Below are 12,453 nucleotides of genomic sequence, written 5' to 3'. Positions count from 1 at the left end.
TGAGGGGAACAGTGGGCGGGTCAGGAGAGGTCTGCCTCACCATGTGGCTCAGCTCCTTGGCCAGGAATTGAACTCATGCTCCAATGGCTGTGCATAGTTTTATAATATTGGGCTTTAACCCCTTGCACCACCAAGGAGGCTGTGTTATTTTAATGAGAATCATCATATTCTTTTCAATCCTTCTCTCTCTTTCCTGTACACTTACTCCAATGGCCCCCACCAAGTAATGTTAATATAACTACTTAGGTGTTTAATAAGTATCACCAAATTTTTTTTTAAAGATTTATTTATTTATTCGTACAGGCCAGAGATGCGGAGGGTGAGAAGATTCACCAGAGACAGAGTGGGGTGCAGAACAGGCAGATCGACAAGTACACTGCTGAGGGGAGCAGTGGGCGGGTCAGGAGAGGTCTACCACGCCGTGTGGTCACCTCCGGGGCAGGCGGGGATCGAACTCATGCGAAGTGGTTTAAGCTTCTTTGTGCTGTGCTTTAACCCGCTGCGCCACCAAGGAGGGCCGTATCACCAAATTTTAATGAGGAAGAACTGATTTCATTTTCCCAGAGACCCAATACTCCCTGAGTTAAAGGGAAGTTGGTCATTACCTTTCCTAGAAATAACTGGTGAAAAAAAGAGGCAGTGGGGTTAGTAAACTAGTTGAAGGGATACTTGTCAGTGACATATACTTTTTTTAAAAAAAAGATTTATTTATTTATGCATACAGAACTGGGGTACAGGCCAGAGGTGCAGGGACGGTGGAGGATTCACCAGGGACAGAATCGGGGCAGAACAGGCTGACTGATGAAGTACAATGCTGAGGGGAGCAGCGGGCGGGTCAGGAAAGGTTGGTGCACCATGTAGATCACCTCGGGGGCAGGGATTGAACTCATGCTGAAGTGGCTTTAGCTTCTTAGTTCTGTGCTTTAACCTGCTGGGCCACCAGGGAAGGCCTGATATCTCCATATCTCCTTTTTACTGCAGAGCTCATCTCCAGACTGGGGTCTGCTTTTTTTTTTTTTTAACATTTTTATTTATTTATGCGTACAAGAACTAAGGTACAGGCTAGAGTGCAGAGACAGAGTGGGGAGCAGAACAGGCAGACTGACTGAAATACATTGCTGAGGGGAGCAGTTGGCGGGTCAGGAGAGGTCTGCCACACCATGTGGGTCACCACCTCAGCCTGGGATCAAACTTGCATTGCAGTGTCTGTGGATAGCTTCATAGCGCTGGGCTTCAAGAAACTAGGAATAGTTATAAATTTCACAAAAGGTTCTATCATTGAAATATTTGAAGCAGGAATCAACAGCTTAAGCACTAGAAAATGTCTTCAAAACTCATGACTTTCCAATTTAATTATATACCACACTTTTCTCTGAAATACTCCTGAATTCATGGCGTCAGGAAGCTTTAGTCCAGAATATATCATTACTAATAAACTAACTCCCCAACCTAGGGAGCTTTATGGTGAACTTCCAGTGGGCCTTGCACCACTGGAGGATCCCAGTCTGGGGACTTCTTAAGTGTGAATCCCATCATAGGGCATATTTCAAGCTTCTTACTTTAAGAGTTCTAGGGAAGTTGTATCAATTATATTTTTATGATCCCAGTTATATTGCTTATATACCCTATGAAAGCAGAGTTCTTTTAGTACTAGAAGCTACTTTTCATTATTTAGAAATTTTATAATGTTACTAGCATGACAGAAAAAAGAAAGTAGAATATATCATGAACTGAAGGAATGAGTTCACCATAAAACTCCCATGGCTTATTAGTAATGATATATTCTGGACTAAAGCTCCCTGACACCGTGAATTCAGGTGTATTTCATATAACTAAAATGGAAAGTCATGAGTTTTGACGATAGTTTCTAGTGCTTAATCTGTTGACTCCTGATTCAAAGATTTCAATGATAGAACCTTTTGCAAAATTAATAACTATTCCTAGTTTCTTAAGGGCCTTGCAAAATCAGAGTCTTTCCCACCTTTTTTTTTTTTTAAGATTTATTTACTTATTTATACAGAACCGGGGTACAAATCAGATGTTCAGGGACGGTAAGAGATTTCACCAGAGACAGATTGGGGAACAGAACAGGCAGATCGACAAAGTACACTGCTGATGGGGAAAGCGGGCAGGTCAGGAGAGGTCTGCCATGCCATCTGGATCACCTCCAGGACCAGGTATCTAACTCGCACTGAGGTGCTGCAGCTAGCTTGCAGTACTGTGCTCTAACGCTCTCACCGGTTGCACCACCAGGGAGGGCCCCCTTCTCACCTTTTAATCTCTACCTCTTTCTATTCCAGATGGCCTGCTTTTCATCCATACTAGTTTCAGCATTATTCCATGAACATTTCCACACTTAATAAGCTTGAAATGCTTTCCCCCATTCCCTAATCAAATTTCTACACATTCCTCACTTTAACTAAGATATCACTTTAGGGGCTTCCCTGGTGGCACAGGGATTAAGTCTCAGCACTATGAAGAAATCTGCAGCCACTGCAGCATTATGTAGCAATCTGCAGCCACTGCAGCATGAGATAGAGCTAACCCACATGTTGCAGCAGACCTCTCCTGTCTTACCCGTTGCTCCCTTCAGTGGTGTATTTCTGATTATCACCTGTTCTGCTCCCCATTCTGTCTCTGATGAAAGATTTATTTATTTATGCATCTAACAACTGGGGTACAGGCCAGAATTGCAAGGGGTGAGAGGATTCACTAGACAGAGTGGGAGCAGAACTCCCTGTACCTCCTTCTTATACTCTAGCTCTTGTATAAATAAATAAATCTTTTTTTAAAGGTTTATTTATTTATGCATATAGAACTGGGGTACAGGCCAGAGGTTCAGGAGCAGTGAGAGGATTCACCAGAGACAAGAGTGACAGACAGAACAGGCAGACTGACGAATTACACTGCTGAAGGGAGCAGTGGACAGGTCAGGAGAGGTCTGCCACGCCATGTGGGTCACCTCTGGGGCCAGGATCAAACTCTCACTGAAGCAGCTTCAGCCAGCTTGCAGTGCTGTGCTTTAGCCCAGTGCACCACCAGGAAGGGCTCAAAAAAATTTTTTTTAATAAATAAATTTTAAGAAAAAAAAAGACATCATCTTTAATATGAAAATCCCAGCAATGAACTTATCAACATCAACTGGCTTCAGTAGTCATGTTTGGTGAACTTCAGAGCTTAACCCTAGGTAAAGAAAGCTTTTAGAGGAAAAGACACACTGAAGTGGGATTCAAGACCCTTTGATCTTCTAATGCCAGCTCAGCCAACATCTAAGTAAACTTAGAACAGTTGATTCAACTCTATGGTTCTGTTTCTTTGCAAAAGTTAGAAGTGTCTACCAGATAAATTATTGTCACTCTGGAATGGCATCATAGTCTGAGATATTTGGGTCAGAAAAATTTTTGTGGTCTTTTGACAAGATGATTACTAATCCTATAGATGCCCAGATAGATAGAGAGATATGACTCAGTTACATCTGTTAATATATTTTGTCCACTGTCATATATTCTATAGCTTCTGTTTATACTTCACATTATTTCTATGACATTTCATCTATTTATACTTGTAAATGTACTATAGAACTTATTAACATATCAACATATACTCTAAGATTTCTAACTTAACCATACATTAATGGTTTTCCAAAACTCCACTGTTAATTCAGTCTAAAGTGTGTTCCATTTAACTAAATAAACAAATAGGTTATCCCCAGTCATCTTTTTTTTTTAAAGATTAATTTATTTATGCATACAGAACTGGGGTACAAGCCAGAAGTGCAGGGGTGGTGAAAGGATCCACCAGACTCAGAGAGGAGAGCAGAATAGGTGGACTGACAAAGTACACTGCTGAGGGGAGAAGACAGGAGAGATCTGCTGTGCCATGTGGGGCACCTCCAGGGCCGGGGATCGAACTCAAACTGAAGCGGCTGCAGCCAGCTTGCAAGTGCTGCGCTTTCACCCATTGTGCCACCAGGGAGGACCCCCAGTACATCTTTTGTACTTTAAAAAAAAAAAATAGCTGAGTTGTTTACAAAATGAACACTACACTTTAACTTTAAGGCCTGTGATGAAAAAAGTATATAATGCTTAATAAAACAAGAAGTCAAACAACTAGGAGACCTTGTAGATAAGGAAAAACATGCTGAGTTTTTCCTAGGGAGATCTCGTAGGCCAACTTAATAATTTGCTAGGCATTACTATTTTATTCTGTTACTATTTTATTCTCTCTCTGTTTATTTTACTTATTTAAAAATATTTTATTTATTTATGCATACAAGAACTGGGGTACAGGCCAGAGGTGCAGGGTGGTTGGAGAAAAGGGGGAATGAGAGGACCCACCAGAGACAGAGCAGGAAGCAGAACAGGCAGATGTACTGAAATACACTGCTGAGGAGAGTAGTGGGCAAGATGGGAGAGGTGGATCACCTTCCTGCACCACATGGGTTACCTTCCTTGCTGGGGGTTGAACGTGTGCTGCAGTGGCTGAGACAGCTTCATAGTGCTGCCCTTTAACCCACTATGCCACCAGGGAGGGCCCTGTGTGTGTTTCTATATATAGGTCCTCCCTGTGGTGCAGGGGTTAAAGACATAGCAGTTATCAAGACATTGCTGCCACTACAACAAGAGTTAGATCCCCAGCTTGAGAGCTAACCAGCAGACCTCTCCTCCCTTGCCTGCTGCTCCTCTCAGCAGTATATTTCCGTACACCTATATGTTCTGCTCCCCAGTCTCTGGTGAATTATCTCATACCCCTCTCCCTCTGCACTTCTGGCCTATACCCCAGTTCTTGTATGCATAAAAATAAATAATTAAAAAAATAAACATACTTATCATACTTATTCAAAATATATATTTAAGTTTTTGCTTCTGATACTATACTGTAAATACTTCAAAGAAAGGAGATGTATATTATTCCCCTTTGTATCCTTAACCTTTTGTTTAAGACTTCCCCATGGCAGATGGCTGGTCATTATTTGTTTAGTGAACAAATAAGGAAGGTGGACTGTGAATTGAGCCTTGATTGTTAAGGGTTTCTTTTATTCCTCAACAGTTTTAGTCAGTTGAGTGAAGTACATCAGGATAATTCTGTCTTACTATGTTATAGACCAACATTATTTATTTATTTTAAAGGTTTATTTATTTATTTATGCACACAAGCCTGGGGTATAGACCAGAGGTGCACGGGGTGGGGGGTCGGGGGGGAGAGGATATGCCAGAGACAGAGTGGGGAGCAGAAGAGGCAGAGCCATTGACATTCACTACTGCAAGGAGCAGCAGGCAAGACAGGAGAGGTCTGCTGTGCCATGTGGGTCACCTCCCTGGCCAGGGATCAAATTCATGCTGCAGTGGCTATGGGTAGGTTCACAGTGCTGCACTTCAACCACTTGTACTACCAGGCAGGGCTTCATGATTTTTTTATTATGAGGCAGAAGTTTGTAGGAGCTGGGCTCATATGAGTTTGTAAAAGGCAGTTGTTTTCAGGAATTTTGCAAGTCATTTATTGCATAGTCATTTTTGAAAGTTAGAGTATATAAAGTTACCATTAAGTATATTTAAAAAGAAAGTAATAAATACTTAAAACTCATCACTTCTAAATTATTTTCCTACATCTTATTATTCCCTATGCTTTTGTGATTATCAATTTTATCTCTGTGGTAGACATACTAGTGTACAGCAATAACATGCTACTGTGCATCTCTTCCCTATTCTGCATTCAGTGATATAATGTTGTTGGCTTGAAATCAGTCAGGTTGAATATTACACTCTAGGAAATGGGGAAATCCTACCAATCAAGGTTTTCCCTCTGATTTTGGAGAGTTGATTGTTAGGCATTTACTAACACACCATTGTTTAGAAGGCAAAATTGATAAGGGGCATACAAATTTGGAGAAAAATTGAGGACATTTTCAGGTAGTAGGAAAACAAAAAGACATAAGACATGGCAGAGAAAAATGAGAGGACTATAATTATTTTGAGATTGCAATATATAATTATCAGGAATTTGAAAAATGAAAAACAGAGAATATGGATTGGGGTGGAGTGAGCCTGTGTGTGTGTGTAGATGTGTATAAGGAAGAGATATAATGAGTAATGAAAGAGAAAAAAATGGTAGTGCAAGAAATTTTCCAGAACTGAAGAGCAAGGGTTTCTAAATTGAAAGAGCCTTCAAGAGTCTAGCACAATGAAGGAAATGATACAAATCTAGGCTTTATTGTAAATTTTCAAAACACTAAAAAAGATAATTAAAGATTACAGAAATAATAATAGGATAATACACAAAGGTATAAAGTTCATGTACAACAGTGAGAACATCACTAAACTTCTCAGCAATAATACTGGAAGGTAGACCACAGTTCACACTTCTAAGGAAAAATGAATTACAACCTAGAATTATATACCCATACAAATTGTCATTTCAGTAAAAAGGTCAATGGCATTTTTAGATAGGCAAGATCTCAAGTAAGAGTACTCCCTTAACAGCCTTCCTCAGGATGGTATGCTGTGCCAAATTGGGGGAGGAATAAAAGACATGAATTCAGGACACAGGGGACTCACACATAGAAGGAAAATTCTCAGGAAGATAAGAAAGGGAAATCCCTCAGTAGCCATGCAGTTGGTCTAGTGAACAACTGTAAAGACTGGAATAGAAGGACTAGTTCTATGGAAAAAACAATATAGATGGATTACCTGGTGAGTTTGAATAAATGGAGGTTTAGACTTTTGGCAGAAAAAATTTGGAAAAAATTACTGATTGGTAACTTAAAAAGAACTGAGAAAAGACAATTCACCCTAGGAGAAAGAAAAGTATAGGAAAGAAAATATAGAATATTACAAAGACCCACTATGAAAAATATTTTTTCTAAAGCATAATATTATAAGTTAAAAGTGGATTGAACCCAGAGTTGTGAGGATAGTTTGGAGAGGATTGAGGATGTGTGTATGGAGAGAAGGGGACAGAATAGTAGGATATCACACTTAGCAGGAAACAGGATCCTTGTCTTCATAAACAAATTTCCTTCAAAGCTGCTCAAGTGTTGGATCCCTTTAGCCTAATAAAAAGGGGGTCAAAAGCCCATAGAGCCAGCAGCGGAAGGGAGGAGTCAAAATAGGAGAGGGAAGAAGACAAAGGACTGAAATGATGGATCAAGGGTGCGATGCTGGAGGGGGAACTCCGAGGACCACACCGGAGGGAAGAAATCAAATACTCTCCAAAAAATTAAAACAGGTGTAAGAAAAGAAATTAATTGTAAAAATAAAAGGAGAAAAATTTTAAAAGAGGGGAGATAAGAAGGGAAAATTGGAGGGTATTGGTGGAACGGAAGATTTCAATAATGTGACACCCTCCAACCTTTGGAGGACTGGACAAAGGTGTTATCCTCAATTCGGAGCCTTGGAGGGCCCTTCGACCTGATTGCGCGGGCGGGGAAATCATAACTGCCCTATGCAAGCACGGGGGGCTGGGGGCTGTCCTTCGCCCGCGGGGTATCGTCCCGGAGTGGGGGGGCCTTCAGCTAGCCAGTAGGATTAGGTTGTGCGGTTGAGCTGGGGCTGCCGCCGCCGCGTTGACCTCGGGGACGAGTCTGAGGAAGCAGAGGTCTGCGCCGGGGCGTCGGGACCTGGGTGACCCTGTCCAGTGCGGGCAGGAAACCTGCCGACCATCCCCAGCAGCCCAGGCGGGGAAGCACCCGCTGTTGTCCTCCGCCACACAGAACCCAGCATCTCCGCTCACCCCCGGCCGACTCCAAGTTCCCCCTCACCCTCTTCCACCGCCGTCAGCACCAGGATCCTCCCCAACTCCACCTTCACCCCATCCGAATCCCACCCCAGCCGAGACCCTTTCCGGCTCTGACCCTCAACTCCAACCTTCGCGCCTCTTCCAGGGCTCTCGCTGGCGACCTTCCCTATTCCACCTTCATTTCCCCACCCCGACCCCCGACCCTGGATCCTCGCTCCCCCTCAAGCTCCAATGGTCACCGGCCCGGCTCCCCCTACCCACACGGGTCCCCGGCCCTCACCAAACAGCATTTGCCCCTCGACTCTGGTCTTTGAGCCCCTACCACGTCCGCTTACACCCTCCTGTCCCCCTCGACTCCACCCTCATTCCCCCATCGACTCCACCTGTAGCGGAGGGAGACCTGGAGTGAGTGCCAGGGACGGACACTGGCCGCTCAGCCCTCAGGCCGGACCAGTGTTGGGTGTGGGGGTCACTCTACCCCGGCCAGGGTAGTTACTGAGCTGTAGTGGTGGATACTCAGAATGAGCGAACATGGGGGACACCCACTGAGTTTTCATCCTGGGACAGGGGGGGGGTGACCTCTGTCCGGAAGGGATCTGGAAAGGAACAGAGGCAGTTGACAATAGAGTGGCTCTCGGTTATCTCATGGTTAAATCTGTGTGACACACCAGTCAAACGTGATGTTTAGAAATGGGACAGTAAGCTGGTTGACATAGCTTTAAAATTCACGTGCATAGGTCAGTTGTGATTTGGAGAGAGGGATTGGGTGACATAGGGAATGGTGTTTTTTGCAAGCCTTAGAGTACTACCTGACTTAAACTTGTTAATGAGAGAGACAGAAGGAAAGAAACGTTATGATCCCCATTAACCCGCAGCCCTACATTTCGTGGCATGCTCACCCATTTACTGGCTGTGTGATCTTGGACAAGTCACTTCACCTTTTGTAAACTAGATTTGTTTGTCTGGTAAATGAAGCTAGGAACACCCACCCACAGAGTTGCTGCAAGGATTTAGTGACAAGGTAAGCAAAGGAGATTTGTCAGACCCTGTGATGGGCACAAACTAGTTGTTCAATGAACCTTATGAATGGAAGTTATTCTAGAATGAAAAGGAGGTTTGTAGCCAAAAGCGGCCTCTCTCCCACAATACCTGTGTGCTGAAGGGCTGGAGTGGATGTGATCCAATTTGAATATGGGTTTTTGAGCAGACTGAGACTGTAAAGGAGACAGCTATAATAGAGTTGCTGGTGTGAACAACTTGAGGTCTTTTTAAATGTTAATTTGTACCTGGACAGCTCCCAGGTTGTGGAGGCTTGGGGTGAGATAGATGCCCAGAAAAGGGAGCAGGATTTGCAAAAGAGATAGAATATGCCTTGTTAGCAAATAGATAAGTTAGGCTGTGAAATTATTCACCTTACAAAAGGTGTTCCTCATATAAAAAATGCATCCCAAATCCCCTGATGCAGAATTTTCTTTGGTGTTTATAAACAACAGAGTACAGAATAAAACAGAATAAAATGAGGTATTTCAAAGAATTGCTGTGAACGGTGAATTGGAATTGGAAGTTAAGATAAGGCAAATTTTCACGTTAACAATTCAGTTAATACCAAATGATGATGGAGCTGGGATTTGAACTAGAATTTCATTCTGAAACTTCTTTCACTTTTCTATTAAAAGACTTTATTTAAATAGATGTTACAAAGATAACCTGCCTTTGTTGTATTACTAAAAAATACAGCAAGATCTAAAATCCACATTTTATTTTTCTATGTGGGAATCATTTTGTCAGCAATCCCCCAAGCTTTTATATTATATATATATAACCTTCCAATGTAGGAAAAAGCTGTTTACTGTTAGATAGGGAAAATAACAGATATTCATATAATATATATATATATATATATATATATATATTGAATGATGTATAAGCAATCTATTTTTATCTCACAATATACACACTTTTTATTCTTAGTAATAGTTGCAGGTAAACCATTGCCTGGATGTACTATAATTTACATAACTACCTTTGTGATAGACAATGTAGGATCTTTGCCATTTTTTTGTGTTATTATTTGTATAATTTTGTTAGAATTTCTGTAGGAAATTCTGTTGGAATTGCTGGGTCCTAAGGCATGTATGCTTAAAAGATATTGCCAAAATGTACTCAAAATAAAGCTGGTGGTCTTAACTGTTATGCCCCATTATCCTTTGAGTAAAGTAGTGAGTGCATTTTAAAATATCTGGCTTCCTCTATGGTAGTGGCAGCTGTGTGGACCCATAGAGGATGACTACTGACAGGCTACTAACAGAGAAGGAAAAAGAGAGATCTTGTGACCAAGCCTTTGAAGGAGAAAGCCCCTTTCTTAGGTGCTTTGTGTTTACTCAAGTCAATGGTATTCACTGAAACTTAGCAGGGAAACTTTAGGTTTATGGCCCTCTTGTGGATCATAAATTCTCACTATTTAAAAGAATATGACATTTGACTTTCTAACAGTATATTACTTTTGTAATAAAAATAAACAATTAAAAAGTTGTTAAATGTGATCAAATAATAATGTACTATAGTAAATCCAGAGTTTCAAATTTGCTTAAAGCAAGGTCTATTTACACTGTAAATGGATTCTACTGTGCCATAGGAGTGGGGCTTTAAGAGAAACCAAATGGCTGTAAAGAGAACATTCCTCCCTGTGCTTCTAATAAATGTTCAAAGTTCCAAGGGTCAATTTCCTAAGACTTAACATCTCAAGTGTGTCATTTGGTAGAAAATATAAGAACAAAATACTCTCACTTTCTTACATGTGACAACAACTACAAGAACAGAGACGGGTATTTTAAATAGGATTGAGGGTTGTAAAGAACAGTCTCTTAAGGCACCTCCAGTAAGTAGGCAGAGGCCAGAGCAAGGTGGGTCACAGATCTTCAAGAGAATGCATTCAAACAATTAAAAGTGGGGGCCTCCCTGGTGGCACAGGAGTTAAAGTCGCAACTAGTAAGTTATCACCATCCACTGCAGGCAAGGCATGAGTTTGACCCTCAGCCCTGGCCCTGCTTCCCTCAGCAGTGTGTTTCAGTGGACCTGCCTGTTCTGCTCACCACTCTGTCTCTGGTGACTCCTCTCACACCCTCCTCACCCTGCACCTCTGGCCTACACCCCAGTTCTTGTATGCATAAATAAATAAAAATAAATGTTAAAAACCAAACAAACCAGTTAAAAATAGGACTTTAATTCCGGAGTTCCATCATTCTACATTAAGGTGGCTCCGTTTTCCCTTAGTACTGTATTCTCTGTCCCACTTTGTGCAAGCTCCTGTCTTCTACTAGATGGCTTCTCTTTGGTTTTAACTTACCTAGTCAATTGTGTAATTCTATTTTTTTCTTCTTAATTTGTAGCCCAAAGACGGAGAGCTAAGTTATTAGAGTTCATCTTTACATGCTAGAATATATTATATGCTTTTTTTTTTTGTTTTTGGCCAGTCAATGGATTGGTTGCCTCTGAGTGAGAAACTTACTGGTGGCCTGATCACTAGTGGCAAATTACCCAGGGTCAGATGTAAGAAAAAAGTAGCTATGGGTAAGATCAGTTTCCTTCAGTTAGGGTTTATTAAACAGCATGAGGGACTCTTAGAACAGGTATGCATAGAGTTGTTTCAATGAGTGTGTATTGACCCCTAATGTTTCCTAATGCCCCAATCTAAGGATTTCAAAGATAAGTAAAATACTTGTTCTGACTCTCATGGAAATCCTAGTGCTATGAAGTAACTTTATTTCATGTGATATGTTATGTTACAATACAAACTAAGTGCGGCCCTCCCTGGTGGCGCAGCGGGTTAAAGCACTGCACTAAGAAGCTGAAACCACTTATGCACGAGTTTGATTCCTGCCTGCCCCGGAGGTGACCACATGGCATGACAGACCTCTCCTGACCCGCCCACTGCTCCCCTCAGCAGTGTACTTCATCGATCTGCCTGTTCTGCTCCCCACTCTGTCTCTGGTGAAGTCTTTCGCCACCCCTGAGTCTCTGGCCTGTACCCCAGTTCTGTATGCACAAATAAATAAATCTTTTTAAAAAAAGACATAAAAAATACAAATTAATTGCGACTTTATACAAATATTCATTCATTTTTTTCAGTAAATAGATAATGAGCACTTACTACGTGCCTAACTTGGGAGATTGAGTAGCAAACGACTTTAACTCCATGGAGCTTTTGTTTCAGTATGGAGACAAATAACATACACTATTTTACTATGTCAGGTAGTGATATGGATGGGGAAAAAAGCAAGACTGTAGACTAAGGATTATTGAGTGTAGGGGCTACAAGTGTAAATGGGAAAGGCCTCTGAGAGAGTACCATTTGCGAAAATGAGTTATAAATTTAATTTACCTGGGGAAGAGAATTCTAGGCATAGAGACTAAACTGCAAAGGCACTGCATCGCTATATTGAGGAGATACCAGAAAGGTTAATGTATCAAGAGTGGAGGTAACCAAGGAGTGGGAAATAAGATCAGAGAGGAAAGGGAGAACAAACCACCAGATCATATGGCATTATGCAGGCCAGTGGAAGGGTTTGAGTTTTTACCAGCATCAATAAGCCACTCTTTAATTAATTAATTAATTAATACAAGAGCTGGGGTGTAGGTCCGAGGTGCAGGCTAGGGGTGGGTGAGAAGATTCGCCAGTGACAGAGTGGGGAGCAGAAAAGGTGGATGCACTGAAATACA

Source organism: Condylura cristata, unplaced genomic scaffold (genome assembly GCF_000260355.1).
Source record: "Condylura cristata isolate star-nosed mole 26May11 unplaced genomic scaffold, ConCri1.0 scaffold00017, whole genome shotgun sequence".
NCBI classification, from domain to species: Eukaryota; Metazoa; Chordata; class Mammalia; order Eulipotyphla; family Talpidae; genus Condylura; species Condylura cristata.
This window is presented reverse-complemented; position numbering follows the sequence as displayed.